Raw genomic sequence first — 18,220 nt, forward strand, 5'->3', positions numbered from 1 at the left:
ATAAAACTTTCTCTTTGGCATGATTCATACTGCAAACTGTCCTTGGAAGACTGCAGTGAGCCTGGATGACAATAACAAAGTAAAGCTTGCTGATAAGGAGCGGCAAAGAAGTGAAAGCCTGAAGGTCAGTCCTGGTTGTGCTGGGAGCTCCCAGAGCGCCGAGGATTCTGCTGACATCCGCCGTCTTTGTTCTGCGTAATTGGCTAAAAGACTGAGCAACTATATTTACACATCCCCCGAAGAACATTAATTACAGACTGAGAGAGAGAAAGAGGTATCATCACTTTGCTGGTAGCGGCACATATGAATGTTTATTAAGGATGGGAGATAATACACTTGCTTCAGTGTATCACGCAGAAGGCTCTGGTGGCTTAAATAAGCTTAATAAGCATGAATGTTCACTTATTTATACAGTATGTGGTGAAGCAGGACTCAGTTTTATATCAGTCTTTATATAAAGATAATAGATAATGAAGCTTCTTTGCAATGCAAACATAAAAAACTCCATATTTCAGATGACAGGAAGAGCTTTATCCTTCATCTACTTGAACTGCAGGTGAAGATTTCTCTCTTTTTTCAGTTTGCCTCTTGAGTCTCTTAAAAGCAAATGTCAGTGCTGTTTCATTGAACAGTGATGAGATGAGAAATACAGCAGTGAAGACAGATCAATGAAAAAAAGTCATGCTCCTTTTCTGGCCCAACATTTCCTTTGGCAACGTTGTCACTGAGGCTTTTGCCAATTCAGAACTCGGTTTCTTTACCTACTTTAAAACAGATTTTTCTCTCTAAGGACTTGAATCTTTTAGGCAAACATTAAAAGACCACTTACTGTGTTTTATTTTACATAATTAGAAAACATTTCCTTGAATGTGCACACAAAGCCATAAAAATGTGGATTTAAATTATCTGAAAAATGTGTATTAGCGTTATAGCTTGATTTGTATTCCAGACTTTATCTCCTTTTGCTAGGTAACATCTGTTCATATGATATAAACCATTGTTAGAATGTTTAATGGTTATGTTTAGGCACTTAAAGTGCTTGAATATGGTAAGGGGAAAGATTGTCAAGGGAATTAAAATCCTGCTGTGTGGTTTACTCTTTACAATCACCCCTGTTACTCCCCCATTATGTTCAGTGTGAGGTTCTTTTCAATTACAACTTGAAACACATGTCTGGTGTTTCTTTAGCCTCTGATTTGTAGGATGCAATTAGCTCAAATACTTTTAACATTTTGTCCTGACTGTTTGATGCCCTAATGTTTGACACGATTAGAAGTTGTCCAGGTGTTTGGTTTCTGTCCATTTAGCTGAAAACAAATTGAATCCTCATCAGTCTTAGATGTACATTGTATTACATGCTAACGAAATAATATTAGCATGCTAACACTATTAAGTTAGATGGTAAATATTACGCCCAAGCGGCAACCTTTTCTGCCTGTAGGAGAGGACTGAGTCCATCAAACATTGCTTCTGCCTCTGTTACTACATCCATTGGAGGATCAGAGGTGGAACAAGTTTCCCCCACCATTATGCCACACATCGCAGACGATGCATAACAATAGCGTAAATATCTCGCCTTGAAATGGTGGCATGTAAATTGTCTGTGAAGACGTGGCTCTTACCAAAGTGTGCATTTGTTGTGGAAGTAAATGAATGTAATACAAACCCAATTTTAACACTTCTTTGTTCAAGACAACTTTATGCTAAGTGATGAGGTATCAACCGAACAAAACATCGACAAAACTATTTTAACTACCATTTGTTACCATTAGTTAGTTTATAAAAGGTGACCAGACGTATCCGTTTAATGTTACCCGTTACAAACCCGTTGTCATGTGTACTCCAGTGTCTCAATAAATATCCAAATAGCTTGGCTGGCAAAGCCCTGGTTGTAGAGTTTCTCAATCTAAAACAATAGGTATATCTTTTTTTCTATATCAATTTAGCTTTTCTTCACAAACACATGCATTAAAATTCAGTACACAGAAATAATCACTCTTGTTGCTGATACACACTTTACTAAGTAGGTCATGAAGAGTCATCAGTATTAAAGTGACACCGTTTCTAAACCAGCCAAAAACCCCTCACAGTGTTTTCAGGACTTGTTTTTGTGTTTTTATTGGTGTTCAGAAAACCTCTAAAGAACTGATAAAGATTTATCTAGAAAGATTTGATATTTGGCCTCAAAGCAGACCTTAACATACTCAGCAGTGGCTCAAACAGACACAACCCATATTTTTGAGTTTTGATCTGTCAGTCACATGACTTCCTTGCCAAAGCCAGACCACACCTTTTCCTGCTGTTTACACCCTGTATCCTGCATTTTTGTGAACAAAGTACATTTTGTAGGAGTGTCCTGTAGCTGACTCTGTGCTCTCTAACATTCAGTTTAATGTTGTTGTGGAAGGAACTGCATGCATTTCCACTACTGGGAATGACTGCCGGGGACCTTGTTAACCACTTCCTGTTATTGTCTCTCGCAGGGAGTGGATGGCCACTACATTGCAGAAGTTCACTGGCAGACTTTCATTTTCCTGTGCATGTTTGCTCATTATTTGTAACTGATAACCAAACACAATGGGAACAGGGGGAAAAAAGGCAAGCAAACAACTGAACAAGCAAAGAAAAGGTTATCACTGCCATTGTAAACAACAACTACTGTTTATTATGCACAATCAAGGCCAATTTGCTCAAATACCCCTTTCAGCAAGTCATACACTAATCATTTGTGCATCAAAAGTAGCCCACAGGGGTAAAAGGCTATCACAGATAATTGAACAACAATACATTCAGAGAAGATCTTTCAGAGGTTACTTTCAAAAGGCATTTGATTAAATACAGAGCTCAGTGAGCGATACAATGGCAGCACTTGACCAGAGAACAGAAAAGCAGAGAGGGAATCATGATAAAAAGCAGCAGGGAAGCGAACAATCTGGCTCATCAAGCTATTTGTCTGATACTTCCCACTGTTATTGTGATGAAATACTACACAGAAGGGTTAGTAATAACACAGCTTCGATGATGTGACAATATTGTTTGCAGCAGCAATACACTTGTGACTTATAAACGTGACTGAATGAGACAATGCGAAGTAAATGCCCCAGCTACTGCAGGGACTTAGAAATCAAATCTGTTAAAGTGATTTATGACACACCAAGACCCTAATCCTTCACTTTATGGCCCTCCTGCCACAGAGAATGTCATACCTCAGCAGGTAAGGAATATTTCAGGTATTTTCCAGGCGTTAAGAATTATTCCTGAAGCTGAGAATAAGGGGGAAAACATGTAATTACAGGAGAAAGCATACACGAACACGAGAGCACAAGTGATAAATCATATTTCACAGGCATTGTTGCATCTTGTGTGTTGTTTGTCAAATTACATCATGCTTTGCTTCTGCAAATCTTTGAGTTTATAATGTGCGACCAGCACAGCTTATTATTTGGAGTAACCGAGAGCAGTGATGCAATTGAGTGCAAGCGGCCAATCATCTGCCATGGAGGATGTCTTTGTATCCTTTTCTTATTCGTCTTGAATCCACGATGTGTTGTTGTTTGGGTTTCAAGCCATTCAAATTAAGCCTGAAACCTTTTCATACAGGTGCCAATCTATTTATTTTTATTTTTTTTCATTTATTTGGATGTAGAGCTTATTGTTGCATGAGACGACATTCTGGTGGAAGACAAAAAACTGACAGAGGGCATAAGTGCAAGCGTAAGGGTAGAAGAAAAGCAATTCTTGCGGAGGAGGAGAGGGAGTTGGCTGATGTAATTGAGATAGAATGAGATGGTATCAGCACAGGGGTCGCCATGAATAAACAGAGGGAGGGCACTGAGGACAATCGAGTGTGTGAAGGAGAAAGAGGCCAATCCTTTGCATGTGTGTGTGTGTGTGTGTGTGTGTGTGTGTGTGTGTGTGTGTGTGTGTGTGTGTGTGTGTGTGGAAGCATTCTCCTATATGCCTTTGAGCATATGTGTCTGTGTTTCAGTGTGTGAGGATCATTGCTCTGATGGGGGAGGGGAAGCCTTCTCTTTAAGCCCTGGATCTGACTGACTGGTGCTTTCCCCCGTGGAGTGCAGGCTGTGTTTGTGCTGCATGGAATAAAGACCTCGCTCTGGGGGAATACCCGGGGGACCGCCACCTACACAAAAACACCATCACACACTATGTCGTCCTCTCTTTGTCTGGCCCACACGTCTATCTCCTCAATGTATTTGTTCAAACTCCACGAGCTCATCCACACTTATCACCGGCATGTCATCCACAATCAACAGCAATGCAATGTAAACTGACAGCCAAACGGACTGATCGTGAGAGAAACACCTTATGAATATGGAGAGCAGGTGCAGATCCCCAAGTATTTGCAAATAAATAATAACACTTTTTCCAGCTGCATGCTAGGAATGCCAGACGGGTTGGGCTTAGACATCTTTGCAATGCAAACAGTGTCAGGTAATACCTACAAAACACAGTCACAGAATTTACAACCATTCTTTTCTGGGTAACATAGAATTTAGCTAAAAGATCACAATGAGAAACACAACCATGTGTGACATATAAGCAAGAGAAATATCATAACATATGGTGTTAACTGAACCAGGGATCTTGGGGTTTGGTTGGACCAGACTAAATGCTGGACTGTGCCATATTTAGTTACAATTCCCTGGATGATGATGATGATTTCAGGGGTGTGTGCAGACTTTCTGACTGGGGTGGCCAAGGTGGGGCAGTGACTCATGCAGGGTGGCATATGTCACACATATGAATATAAAGCATTTGTCTAACTGTCTGTATCTCCTCATATCATGTCTACTTTGAATACCAATAAAGTATAAAATTAATGTGTTCACAACAAGTGCCTAAGTGGCGACATATAAATCTCCTGAGCTTAAGTCTTAAGATGAAGACTCCAAAGTCACAATTTCATCACATTCATTGTCAATATTTACAAGTCAATTTTGCCATTCTTATTGGTTATATTTGGGGTTATTTTTGCTTTTAGTGTACTACTGACAGTTAAACCACATGCAAGAGTTGCTTCAATGTTTGATGGACTCCCACAATTTAAAATTTTAACTGAATAAATTGTGCCACATTTACATGCAAAGACAGCTACTAGCAACCTGTCATGCCCTAGGCTAAATTGTTGATTTTAACACAAGTCATGCCCCTGACAAAGACAATTAGCAAATCATAGTTCTGGATTCTGGGGGTGGCCAGCCGCCCCTGTTGACACACCTCTGACTGTTGAATGACAAAAGGGGCAAAGTGTTTGGGGATGAGTCAAGTGGGAATGTGTTCTGCATTGGAGATACAGCTGATTGCATTTTAATATATATCTTTACCAATCTCACATTCTTACACTTTAGAATCAACTTTAAAATGAATGCAAATCTTGTTAGCCATGCTGTAGATATACCTCCTGCAGATACATCTTTCTTATTATACCATCAGACATTACTGGTGATTTCAAAGAAAAGGTAAATGACAAACTATGCAGTACTTTGCAGAGAGCAGGAGAACAGCTAGTCAGGCTTTCTCCTCAGTAATTAACAATCTGTATTTCAGTTATCAGTGCAAGCATTAAAATGACAGATTGCTGTTTTGCATGGAGTTAAATCAAATAATTACTTCTGGGCCAGGTGTGTTGACCCTCTGCAGTATCTGCTTCCGTCACTTTATACACTGGAAAAAATGCCCCCCCAGAAACAAGGAAAAAAATGTATTTCAAGGTACTTTTACCTTGAAATGAGCAAGAAAATCTGCAAATAGACCAAGTGAAAATTTGCTTGGTAAGATTTCTTAAAATAAGATGTAATATTTAGAAAACTGTGATCTTAAAATTTACAGGGAAAACGTATTTTAAGCAATATTTTACCAGTATTTTAAAGCTTAGTGTCTCAGAATAAGCCAGGAAAGGCAACAATTAGTATTTTTTCACTCAAAAAAAGATTTTTACAGTAATACATTTCATGTCAACTTCTTGATTTAAGATATATTTACCTTAATTTGAGTTGTATTATAGCGGCACTTATCTAGGTTTAAGACCATCTTGCACTTGAAATGAGATCACAAAGTTTAATTTGAGCATTTGAGATATAATGTCTTCTCATAGTTAGCTGGATATACTAATATTCAGTCATGTTGTTTTTTTAGGATAAGACAGCTATGCTCAAAAGTAGGTGTTTCATTGTGTGCATGTAGTTTGAGGATGTCTATTTTTATCTGATTTAGAAGAAACAGTCCCTGAAAACTGTAACCCACCCTTAAAAACAACAACTTTTCTTTCTTTTATCAATGGAGCTGTTTTCTGATTCTCCAATAAAATGCATTTACTTAAATCAAGTAAAGGTGATGACATTTAAATCACACAAATGGCGCAAACCCAGAAGAGCGACATGTAACAGGATGAATAAAAACAACTGAGGTTGTAGAGAGAGAATCATTTTCAAGACAAGGACAGCATGTGCCATTGATGTGAATGCAAAACCTGCCATTATGGTGTCAGACTCTATTGCTTCTCCTACTCACCACCTGCCTTGTTTGACAGGACAGACTTCACTCTGTAAGACGACATATGAAAAAGCAACTCTGGAAATTTTTGCAAGGAAGAGAATGCATGCACTGACAACAAAGACTGAGATCCCACCATTGTTTATTTCTGAAGAACATATGCACACATGCAGACATGGGTATCTACAAAGACATACACATCATGACAAACATGTCCACAACAGAGACTGACATGTCTGTCCTGAGTGAGAGCATGTCCTGGCTAGTCTCCCTGGAAGCAAGGTTTGGAGAGCCAGGGGACTGAATGAAGCCTTTTCAGTCCTGGCTGCAGAGGGGCAGGTCTATTGTTAAGGACAGCTGGGCCTCTTGTTTCTTGCTTTCTCTCTGGGGGCAATGGGCACCCAATATGAGGGGATTGGGTTTCTCCCATACACTCCCTCCCGGCCCCTCCACGCATCTGCAGCAGCATTGACTCTGACTGTCTCTCCGTCTGTGAGGCCACTTCTAGACTCTAATGACTTGGAAAAAAAACATGCTGTTGCACTTCAGTCTGCAGAAAACACGAGGGCATGCAGGAAATGATTCAACTCCACATGCATGAACACAAAAATTTGTATTGCATAGCATACAAACAAACACTTATGGATACAAACATGAGATAATGAGGCAATTCTGTACATTTTGCATCTGAAGCAAGAGCACCCAGTTTGACCTAATGGTATGTTTACTCTACCTGGTTATAAAGCTACTCTGCTCTTTTGAAGTTTGACTCCTACATAGCTTCATAAACAACTCACACAGCCATGAGCTCATTCTTGTCACCACATCTCTTACTTCTATATCCCCCCTCCTACCCATCCCTCCACCCCTCTCTCCTTTTCCCACACTCCCCTCCTTCCTTCCCTGCCCAAGGGAGGGCTGTGATTGGGTGAATAGAGCCGCTCTCTGCGGAGTGTGCTCCGTCTGTCACTATCCTTGTGGCAGGAGAGTGGAATAGAAGACAAGCTCCCAAAACTGGGCTATTAAAGGCTATTTTCATCCCTGCACGTCTGTTTCTGTGGGCTCATGCTCCAAATATAGATCTGGCACCAGTGACGCTAATGAAACACGTCCCCCTTTTTCACTAGTTTAATACTTATGTAATCTCTGCCTCACATCAACAAAAGCTGGCCATACCTGACCATCTGGGCCGGATCCTGGAGTTATCTCCCTGTCATTTGTCTTTAAAACTCAGGCCTGTGGTTTTTCTCCTGCTGTACTCAGAGGTCAGGTGTTTGAGGTGGAAAGCTGGAGTGTGGGAGTTTAGGAACAACATGTTTCCATTTGGAGTTGGAGCACAGATCCAAGAAAAACATGTTGGGTGTGACCTACAAGTTCCAGCCAGTATCCTGTCATTCCAGCGCACAATGCAAGGAGGGAGGTGACAAATCCCTAAGCCACTTTGTGTCACAGGCAGACACAAATAGAGCGGCGTTCCATGTGACAGATGCTGTGCACGCTGGGACGTGTTAAAAAAATCAATGACAGACAGTTCAACTGACATTCTGCGCTTTGTTTCTCTGAAAAATAAATATGTGACATAAATAAACAGAGCAGTTGAAGGCAGAAAAGTCGGCATGCACTGGGTATCATCAGGAAGAAGTAATGTCACCAACACCCCAAAGACATCAATGTGGAAGGGTTTGTTTGTGTGACCTGCTTTTGTAATAAAGACACTTTGTTGTTTAATAATAAAGGAAACAAAGCAAGCATTCTCAGAAGCAGAGGAGGGTTTATGATGTGAAGATTTACAATCAAGGTCTAAAGACAAGGAAAAGTATTATTTTATATGCAGGCTGAGATCTTGCAGTTTTAAAGGCTAATTCTATCCACAATGTATCAGCTGCATGTCATTACAAAAGCACACAAGGAAATAACAAAATTATACAGAAGAATAAAGAATCACTCAGTTTCTCCTCAGCTACACGCGAGTGCGCGTGGCAGCATTCCCCTCTCTCTCCTGTGTGTGTTTGCTGAATAGAGGTACTATGGGTCAGTGGAGCAGCTGGTGACTGGGAGGAAGAACTTAACCAGGCCTCCTTTGTGGATCAGCTGTCTCTGGCTGAGCTTTGTCATTCCAAATTGGGTCCCTTACATCCCAAGCCTAGGGAGGTTTTGACATGTAAATGGAGGACTGAGAGCTCCAAAGCCCCGCGATTACTCACCAAAATGCTACAGGGGCCAAAAATGGTTCCCTGAGATGCACCGCTGGGGGGGAGAGGGAGGGAGGTGGTGGGGAGGACACACACGCAGCTTCTCTGTAGACTGAAGTGTGCCTCACAGTCTGGAATTATGTTAATGATTAAGCTTCCGTCTGGACGCAGGAAAACAGGCTCGACCCTGGTAGAGCTCATTACAGGTGATATGGGCAGTCACTGTGTGGGCTGTCATATTAGATTTGTAAACACTCTAAAAGCCATTTGACACTGTTTGTGATACTGAGTTATAAAATAAAAGTTTCTTGGCTACTTAATTTAATCAATATTTGAATCAGTCTAACAGAGAAACGGCACTGCACACGAATAATGAACACAACAGATGTTGACGCAAATGTCGAAGCCAATTTGCAGCCAGTGCTTCTAGTTGTTTAATTAGTGTAACATCATTTTAAATATCAGTTGGCAAACCATAATGTACACATGAGTAAATGGAGGCATTAATGTGTGTGCATTTTAAATGACTGTGTGCACACTGGTAAACAGGTAGGAAATGTGTGCAAGTGAAGGATTCATTTAAATGTCAGACGGTGCCTGCGTCTTCATTGTTATTTAAAGCTGCTGTGGGGAGTCTTTAACTGTTTATGAAACAGTCTCAATTAAAAAACAAATGTCTCTCTATGACCTACAAAAGCATACCAGCCAATCAGTGAGTGGACTGAATATTTCTATATAGTCATTTTAAGTGTCACAGCTGTCATCAAGAACCTGTTTTTCTTTATCAGAGTTGTACAATGAGTTCTACATTAGTGAACAGAAAGCTGGAAGAGATGTTTAAGAGAGTATTATGTCAAGGACAGAATAGGCTGTGTGATAAAAAAGAGACACATGACTCAAGGCCCTGAAGGGCAAAACACAACAACATTTCAGAAAAACACAACATCATTTCAGAAAACACAACAACATTTCAGAGAACACGTCAACATTTCGGAAAAAAAACAACATTCGGAAAACAGAACGACCGTACAGAAAACACAAAAACATTTTAGAAAAAAACGACAACATCACTGAAAACACAACAACAATTCATAAAACTCGACGACATTTCAGAAAACACAATGACATTACAGAAAACACAATCACACTTCAGAGAACACAACATTACAAAGAACACAACTACAGTTTAAACTCCTGAACAGTCCCCCCCAGGATTCAAACCCAGGACCCTTGCATTGAAAGGCTGCAGCCCTCTCCACAACACCACAGGGCAACTTTGCAGTGTTTGCCTCTTTAGGTCTTTTCATTTCAGAATTTTTGTAGTGGTTTAAAAGCACAGCTTATGCACATGTAAGGAAAGTGTTTCATTTCCATCCCACATTTGCACCACAAAGTGGGATTTGAACCCAGAACCATCAGTTTGAAAGGTAGCAGGCCTATCCTCAACACCACAGGGTTGCTTGGATCAACTTACTTTTGTAGGTCTTTTCATTCCAACATTTGGATATTGTACTTCTAAAGCACAGTTCAAACTATAGTGTGACGAAAGTTTTTTCCTGCTGGAATTTAAACCCAAGACCCTTGAGTTGAAAGGCAGCAGGCCTGTCCACTTGTTCTCTGCTTGTCTCTCTGGGTTTTTCATTTATATCTTAATGGTACATATAAGGTGGTACAAGGTGGTGTTATATGTTGTTTTTTGTTAAATGTTGATGTGTTTTGTGAAATGTTGTGTTTTGCCCTTCAGGGTCACCGTAATAACAAGAATGTTGAGCTATAGCACACAAACTAAGCGCAGAAAAACTGAATGGAAAGTCATTTTATAGAAGCACAACCTTTAAACATTTCAGTAGCTCTATAAAAGGAAGCTTTTGGCCAGACAGCAACGACCCAGAGAGCTGGTGTTCTGCACGTCTGTGTGCCACATGTGTGCTTGGCTGTAAAACACTGTCTAACTCGTTCACTCACAGGAGAAGCTGCCCATGAGTGGTTAAGCAGTTACAATGCAGCTCTTAACCCAGAGACCAAACAAACAAGAATAACTCGGCACATTTGGACGGAGGCCAGGGCAGCAAACATCATTGCACTTACACAAAAAGAGCGCTCCATGGCCTCAATAATGCACAACATCACACATCTGGAGCATGTCTCATATTTGTAAAAGAGCAGAAAACCAACAGCAGAGTGCCGCTGAGCTGCAGAAGCAGTCGGCACACAGGAAGTGAAATTAACTCAATATACTGTAGCCTGCAGCGTTTGGAGGGATAATTGCTGACACTCGCAGCTTGCAGGATAGCCATTGCATGCTGCAGTGGTCAGGAAACCCTCTGTTACTGACAGCTGTATGAGGCTCCAAACAGAAAGAACATGCATGTAAACATGAAGTTATCCATGTCCTGCATACTGCTTGCACCCCTTATTATAGAAATATGCTGGCAGCATAATAAACCAGGAACTGCTGCCTGCTGTGGCAGAGCGCTTTTTTCCAGGTTGCCCTACTTTCTGCCTGTAGTTGGAGACTTGGTTTATTTATTCTGAATGACCACTTATCACTCTTTTTTTTTCTTTACTTTTTCTCTTTATGAGGAAACAGAGTGGCTCTGCAAATGGGGGCAGAGAACACTGAGGCCTACTGCTGTGCTTCTCTGATAGTTTCCATCACTGGTATCAGCCATGTGAAGCGGGGCCTGTGCAAACAAGGAAACATTTATCACCCCCCACAGAGGAGACTGTGGTAATGAGTATTAATTGACAAGAGAACAAACAGTTAAAGTTGCCTAATATGTTTGCATGATGTAAAGCACTTAATGCCAATCGCACAGTAACAGATCTAATTCGTCTTTTCAGTGCAGTGACGCAGTAGGAAACAGAGAGAGAGAGAGAGAGAGAGGGCATGGGTGTGTGTGTGCTGGGTATAAGGAGATGAACAGAGCAGCAGATAATGACCTCAGCTTCCATCTGCTGGGCACTGCGGGGCGGAGACACCTTCAACCTGCCACCGGTCGGTCGCCACAGCAATCTGCCGCTCCCCATCGTCCTGGTGACATCTGCTTTTTGGGTGACTGAAAGATGAATGCAGCACCAGCCGCACGGGCACAGAACAGACGTCACGCAGACCACTAGACACACACACACACACTAACACTAACACTGCGGCACAGATGGCCAGAGACACACTACTGTGGTGATTACAATCCAGGCTTTCTCCACTGCTTCCAACCTCTCAGTAAAGTGGATGTAATATAATGACAGGTTTGTGTTAGTGCAGTGATGTTTGCAGCTTTTGGTCTGGCGTTGGTAGCCACTGGCTTGCATCCAGAAACCTCTCCATAGTGCAGTTTACTCAGGCTATCTACCACCAATAATCTCCAGTTACGCTGCTTACACACCGGCACTCACCTGCTTAAGGAACCACGCTCATGTTCACATCTGTTTGACTTCATAATACATTTGTTTGTTTTCAGAGCACAGGGAATTAGTGTTGATGTTTACTAGTGCTCTGTATCTATGGCAATATCGTTTTGCTTGACTAGAGTCCCCAGCCACAGCTGTCACAGTTATTTAGTGCCTCTGCGGTAACCTTGGAAACACCCACCCTGCATACAAGTGTTAGCACAAAGTGAGATCCCGATAAACAGGTGAGGAGCCGGGAATATGATAATTACACACAGAGCAAAGTGAAAAAGTAACCAAACCACCTTATGTGTTCGGTTCACTTATAGGAGAAGGACAGCTGGAGGGAGAACAGACAGACAGAGAGAGAGAGGGAGAGAGGGAGAGAGGGAGGGAGAGGAAATGAAGGGGTGGGGTGGCAGTGACAGAGGAACAGGGAAGCAGAGGAAGCAAAGGAAAAAGAGGGGAATTCAGGTCAGTGTCGTGGATTATGCATGCTAGGCTGAGCATTCTGATCCACCTCTGGTTTGGAGGAGAGAAAGAAACTGTGGGTGAGAAAGGCCAGCTGAGTGATAGATGGATAAACAGACTGTTAACACTTGGTTTAAATGATTTCCAGTCGTACAAACACGAGGGAAAGCCAAGACACATCCAGTTACTGCCTATGTAACTTCTCCTCATATGAATTCTCAAACATTTAAAAGCCCTGGCCCAATTTATCATCTCAAAGATATCTGAACCTTTAACCACACAATTATAATCAATATATTTCTAATCAAAGCTCCTGTGGGTTTTTTTTTTGCTGGTCATGAAACAGACTGGAATAAACTGTCATTCCTCTAAATCCTCTAGAAAGGCAAATGAGTCTATTAGCAACAAGGTTGAGGATTTTTATATCAATATGTTTACTTCCTGTAACCGCAGGGTAGGTGTCAGACAAGGCAATTGCCCAAACAGCCATCCTGAGTCAAAGATTCACAATGTTTGATGCATTTAACGACACTTTAAAAATGACCATTACAGAAAGCAGAGTGAGATATATTGTTAAAAGACACAAGTTACTAATGTATATGAAAATATTGTAAAAAGATCAAAGGTACTGCTTTGTCCAAAGGGGTCGCCAAAACCCCCACAGGAGCTTTAATGATCAGAAAACTTGGCTAAAGACAGTGCATTGCATATAATCTGTCTACATTGTATATATCTAAATTGTATTCTAGCTTTATTTATCTATTTTATTTTACTTATTACTTATTTTTATTTTTTATTTTTTTTATTTATTTTATGTTATTTTGTTTTATTTTTTGTTTTATTTACTTATTTTTTTATTTTTTTTATTTTGTACTTATTTTTTTTTATCTTATTTTGTACTTATTGAAACTTCTTTCTTGACTGTACTTATGTCTGGGTTGCTGTAACAACTGAATTTCCCCCCCGGGGGATCAATAAAGTAATATCTTATCTTATCTTATCTTACATCAATGTGAAAATGTTACACATTAACATCAATTAAAGTAATACATTATATAATGGGAAAATAAAATAATAGAATATAAATAAATAATATTTTTAAATTACCTCTGAAGTCCCAACTGCAATACCCTCCATGACCATCAGAAAGCCAAGGTCCACACTTTTGGAATCACTGCACCCACAGCATCAAAAAACACCCAACTCTGGTTGTGGCCAGTTGGTAGAGTCGGTTGTCTATCAATCGGAAGGTTGGCGGTTCAATCCCAGCTCCTGCAGTAACATGCCGAAATGTCCTTGAGCAAAACACTGAACCCCAAATTGCTCCTGCCGTTGTTCAGCGGTGTGTGAATGTGTACGAATGTTGATGGTCCGTTACCATCAGTGAGTGAATGGGTATGAATGGGTGAATGTGACGAGTAGTTAGTCAGACAGACTAGAAAAGCGCAATTTAAGTACAAGTCCATTTACCAACTCTAATTTTTTTAAGGTCAATTGCTTGCTAGATAATTAGCAGGTTTGTTCTCCACAGAAAAAAAAAGGTTTCAAGAACTAATATACTAATATATTTTAAACTATTGAATGTAAATAATACGGACAACAAGTCTCCTTCTCCTTTCATAGTGAGATATGAAGCGGAAATACCGCCTCAACCTGTGCTTACGTATGAAGCTGGTGAAGCCAAAGCAGCAGAAGCTGTTTGGGCCACAGGACTGACATCACAGACCCGACAGCTAACCAAAACAAACATTTAATTCACCAATAAAACGTAAAAGTTTCCTCAAGTCAAGCTTAACAAAGCTGTCCATGAGACATCTTTTTAAAACTCAAACAAATAATTGAAAATAAAAGTTCTCAAAAAACTGTATTATTGCACGTAAATCAGAATGATAAGAACTAACTGCTACTACAGACAGCTTGATTGAGAAAATGTTTTTGATGGTTATTTTAGTTTTCTTGTTTGACCCATGTTACATCTGTTATAATGGAGGATGGGGGCTGTAAAGCCGGTTTATACTTCTGTAACGTGAGGGTTTGATGTGTAGTAGTTGGATCACTCTATTAATAAGAAACAGCAGGATGGAGACGGATAACTTTCTCAAGAGCACTTTACTTTAGCCACACTGGATCAGCATGACAACACTTCCTTGTCACTCTATCACATGTCACAGAACCAACCAATGAGAGGCTAGGATGACCGAGCTCCAGCTAAATGTAATTAGAAACACAGAAGTACATTCAACATGTTTTGGTCCCAACTAGATGACACTGTAGAAATAATTAGAACAACGTACACACACAAATAACTTACATAAACTTGTGTGTAATTAGTTACCATATAAATAATATAAACATATTTTAACCTTAACTCAAATTCCAAACTGTCTTTCCTATCAAAGCTTAAACTTCTGTGTCGAATCTGCGGCACAACGTAATGCCATAGGTTTGTTTAGCCCTTTTACATACCCAGAAGCATATGCACATATCCTAACGTGAACCTCCTCAAAAATGCAACTACACGTTGATGCAACACAGACAGCAAGCACTGTGATCAGTCCACTGGATCACATCATAATTTCCTGCATTTACAATATTTCAGGTATCACTGCCTACACTTATTCAGCGGCAGTACATTATATCTCCTCTCTTATTTGTTCCTTGCAGTAATTGCAATTCCTTCTCAATATTCATGTGACAAGCACAGAAAACACACCACCAAGCTCTAGTATGTACTGTAGTGCTCACGATGGCGTGTGCCACTATGATGTGGAGTCAACGCAGACGTATAAACCAGGCTTATTATACTGCAGCCAGGCACTGAAGATGACATAATTTCCTATTAAATTCTCACCAGTAATGTGCCTTGATCATAAGTGTTTACACCACAAAAGGTATGCAGTCATATGAGGCCAGCTGAGAAAATGAGTGTGAGTCATCGGATCGTTGTTTGTTCTCATATTTAGCGCTGTCCACTTCAGTTGCCTAAGACACAATTTAAAACAGAGTGTAAACAGGGTCAGAGTGATATAAAGCATAAGAGAGGATTGTTGTCAGCTTGCATAATTTTTAGGGAGCAGGACTGAAACCTTGTCGCAATTATCTTATGAAACAGCCAGTTAGATTTAAATAGAGGGCTGACAGCTTACATAAGGCCTGAGAGATTATACTACCCTCAGTCAGATGAATGGGATCTGAAAAAACAAGTCTTCTTTTAAATAAACAAAATAAAGCCCGGAGCTGGCACTTGGAGCAGGACCAAAGTTGCACTAATTGTCAGCTAAAACATGCCAAACTTTAATGGGTTGATTTCAGTTTTCAAAACGACCAGGCAAGTTTATTTCTGGAATGAGTCAAGGTTTCCTGTGGCTCAGTTTAGAGTCCAAAGTAGACCTTTCATGGGTGTTAGAAAAACAGAATATCTCTCATGCCAGTGTCAGAGGCGTCAAAGTACAAAAGTGTGTCCGCACTCAGTGTTTACTGGGTCAAAAACTATTTGGGTTTTTGTGTTTGTCTGACTTCACTACGCCAACATGTTAGTAAGCGTTTGGCACATCAGCATTCATTATATCCTAACCTCTAACACAAACTATACCTAATTGAGTTACAACCCTCATATGACAAATCCCACCCACTTGGCATTTGAAAGGATATCTCATTAATTTCGAGCTGACTCCTTCCTTTCTGCTGTGGGTGGATATGTTAAATTCATTATTAAAACTTACATAGAGTTCTGTGTTTTCATAATTTGCCCCCTCATTTATGATGTAAGTACTGCTGTCCCTGCAGGGGGACAGGTCTTTGCAAAGAGGGGGCTTTAATTAGGCTCTGAGAAAAGGCTTTTGTGGTAGTCTGAAATAATGAAGATAGAGTGTTACTGTGAAGAAACTCCTGCCACTCCACTGTTCTCTCTCTTTTAGTGACATTAACTGTTTCTCTCAGCTTATCTTTAAAGACGCTGATGATGACCGGCATGGGGTAAAAATGGCTTTGCCACCTGAGTTTCACAACGTCATGGTAGCTTCTGAAGTCCATGGATTCAGATTATAAGTCCTGAATAAACTGTTGATACCAGTCCCAGCTCTCCAGGTTTGTTGGCATGGACCCCCAGTCCTCACACCTACACCCTCAGGTAACTTGAGATTTCTCCTGTCCAACAGGTAGCACAAAAGCTTCTCATTTGTTCAGTCGGTTGAGTTTTATTCTTCCTCTGTAAACTCCACTTCATAGGAGTATCATCTTTTATATTTTTTATTGCAAATAATATTCAATAACTTCACTCAGTGTAATGTCATGAAAGTCTCTGCCAACTTTAATCATGTCCTCCTGATTATACTACAACACTTGGTTTGAGAATACACAGTTTTTCAGAATTTTGGGGAATTTTTATTGCAAATAATATTCAATAACTTCACTGTTATACAGTGTAGACTCCTGAAAGTCACTGCAGGCTTTAATCATGTCCTTCTGATTATACTACAACACTTGGTTTGAGAATAAATGTTTTTTCAGAATTGTAGGGAATTTTTATTGCAAATAATATTCAATATCTACACAATAAACTGTCGCTGTCAAAAACGCTCATACTTTAAAAGAAGTTTGGTTGCATTTTTGGTCTCCCTCGAAGCCTGCAGACCCGAACAGCTGATCAGTAATGCAGGCAGAGGAACAACAATGCTCTCTGATGGTAAAGAAAAGCGCTAAGAATTGTGTCTGTATTGCGTACACTGTATATCATGGACCCCAGCAAACACAACACTGGCGTTTGGGTCAAACTCTCTTAATATCAGCTCAGTTATATGTGGTACAAATGGCTCTGTCTGCAGCGGCGTATAGACCAGCTTCAGCTTCAGTGCTGGTGCTTCAGCAGCTTTCTTAACAAAGGTGCCGAACTGACTGGCATCTCCTGTGGGTATTGACGAGTACCTCAAGTACAACCACACATGAAAAAAGAAAAAACATCCCCTTTAAGTCATGGAACTGGCAGTCCTAGTGTAGTTTTGGCACAGGCTGGATTCACACCAGCAGCTCAATGTAACCTTTAAAAAAACAGGGGAACGTATTTAATCATCAAGCTTTGCTCTCACCTTTTTCTTAGGGTGTCATTTAAAGCTTTGGATATTTGCATAATTGGAACTGAGATAATAACAGTGAATAGTTTTTAAACAAAAGATGCTCTGGTACGCGGTAAGAATCAAACCAGTGACAGGAGGTAACTCTGACACATTCTGCAGTTTGGCCATGCAGGTTATTCATTGTAAAGCAACCAGCATTACAATGAGGTCAAAAATAAATTACTGCATTAGAAACAGAAAGTGGGTTGAACTGAAAAACTCCGGTACTGCAATGACAGTACTTGAGTAAATATGCTTTGCAACATTCCAGCACTGCCTGACAGGCATGCATTTTCTGTGTCACAACTGTTAGTACCCTCACGTGTTAACTCGGGGAGCAGGATCTCACAATGCTCCATTTGTAAAGCATGCTAGGAATGTAGCAACAGGTGGTGGCAACTTTACCTTATGCAGCCTCTGTGACGTGTTTGAGTATATGTGAGTTTAGAAAAACAAAGGTTGATATGCTCAGTTAAAATTCCTCTTTTTATACAGTCTGATTTTTTTTATTCTTGTGCTCTTTTTTTTTATTGTTTATGTCAA

At 40.3% G+C, this 18,220-nt stretch overlaps 1 long non-coding RNA gene across 2 annotated transcripts; it reads right to left on the reverse strand.

Annotated features, from left to right (window-relative positions):
* Nucleotides 1–6,638: 6,638 nt before the first annotated feature.
* LOC117823169 lies at nucleotides 6,639–9,620 on the reverse strand. 2 transcript variants are annotated; one of them, XR_004633329.1, is made up of 2 exons: nucleotides 7,690–9,620; nucleotides 6,639–7,031 (listed from the first exon to the last, which is right to left on the reverse strand). It is a non-coding gene; the product is annotated as an uncharacterized LOC117823169 (long non-coding RNA). The 2 variants fall into 2 exon arrangements; XR_004633330.1 differs by lacking the exon at nucleotides 7,690–9,620 and adding an exon at nucleotides 7,247–7,367.
* Between the last annotated feature and the right edge of the window lie 8,600 nt (nucleotides 9,621–18,220).

Source organism: Notolabrus celidotus, chromosome 12, assembly GCF_009762535.1.
Source record: "Notolabrus celidotus isolate fNotCel1 chromosome 12, fNotCel1.pri, whole genome shotgun sequence".
NCBI classification, from domain to species: Eukaryota; Metazoa; Chordata; class Actinopteri; order Labriformes; family Labridae; genus Notolabrus; species Notolabrus celidotus.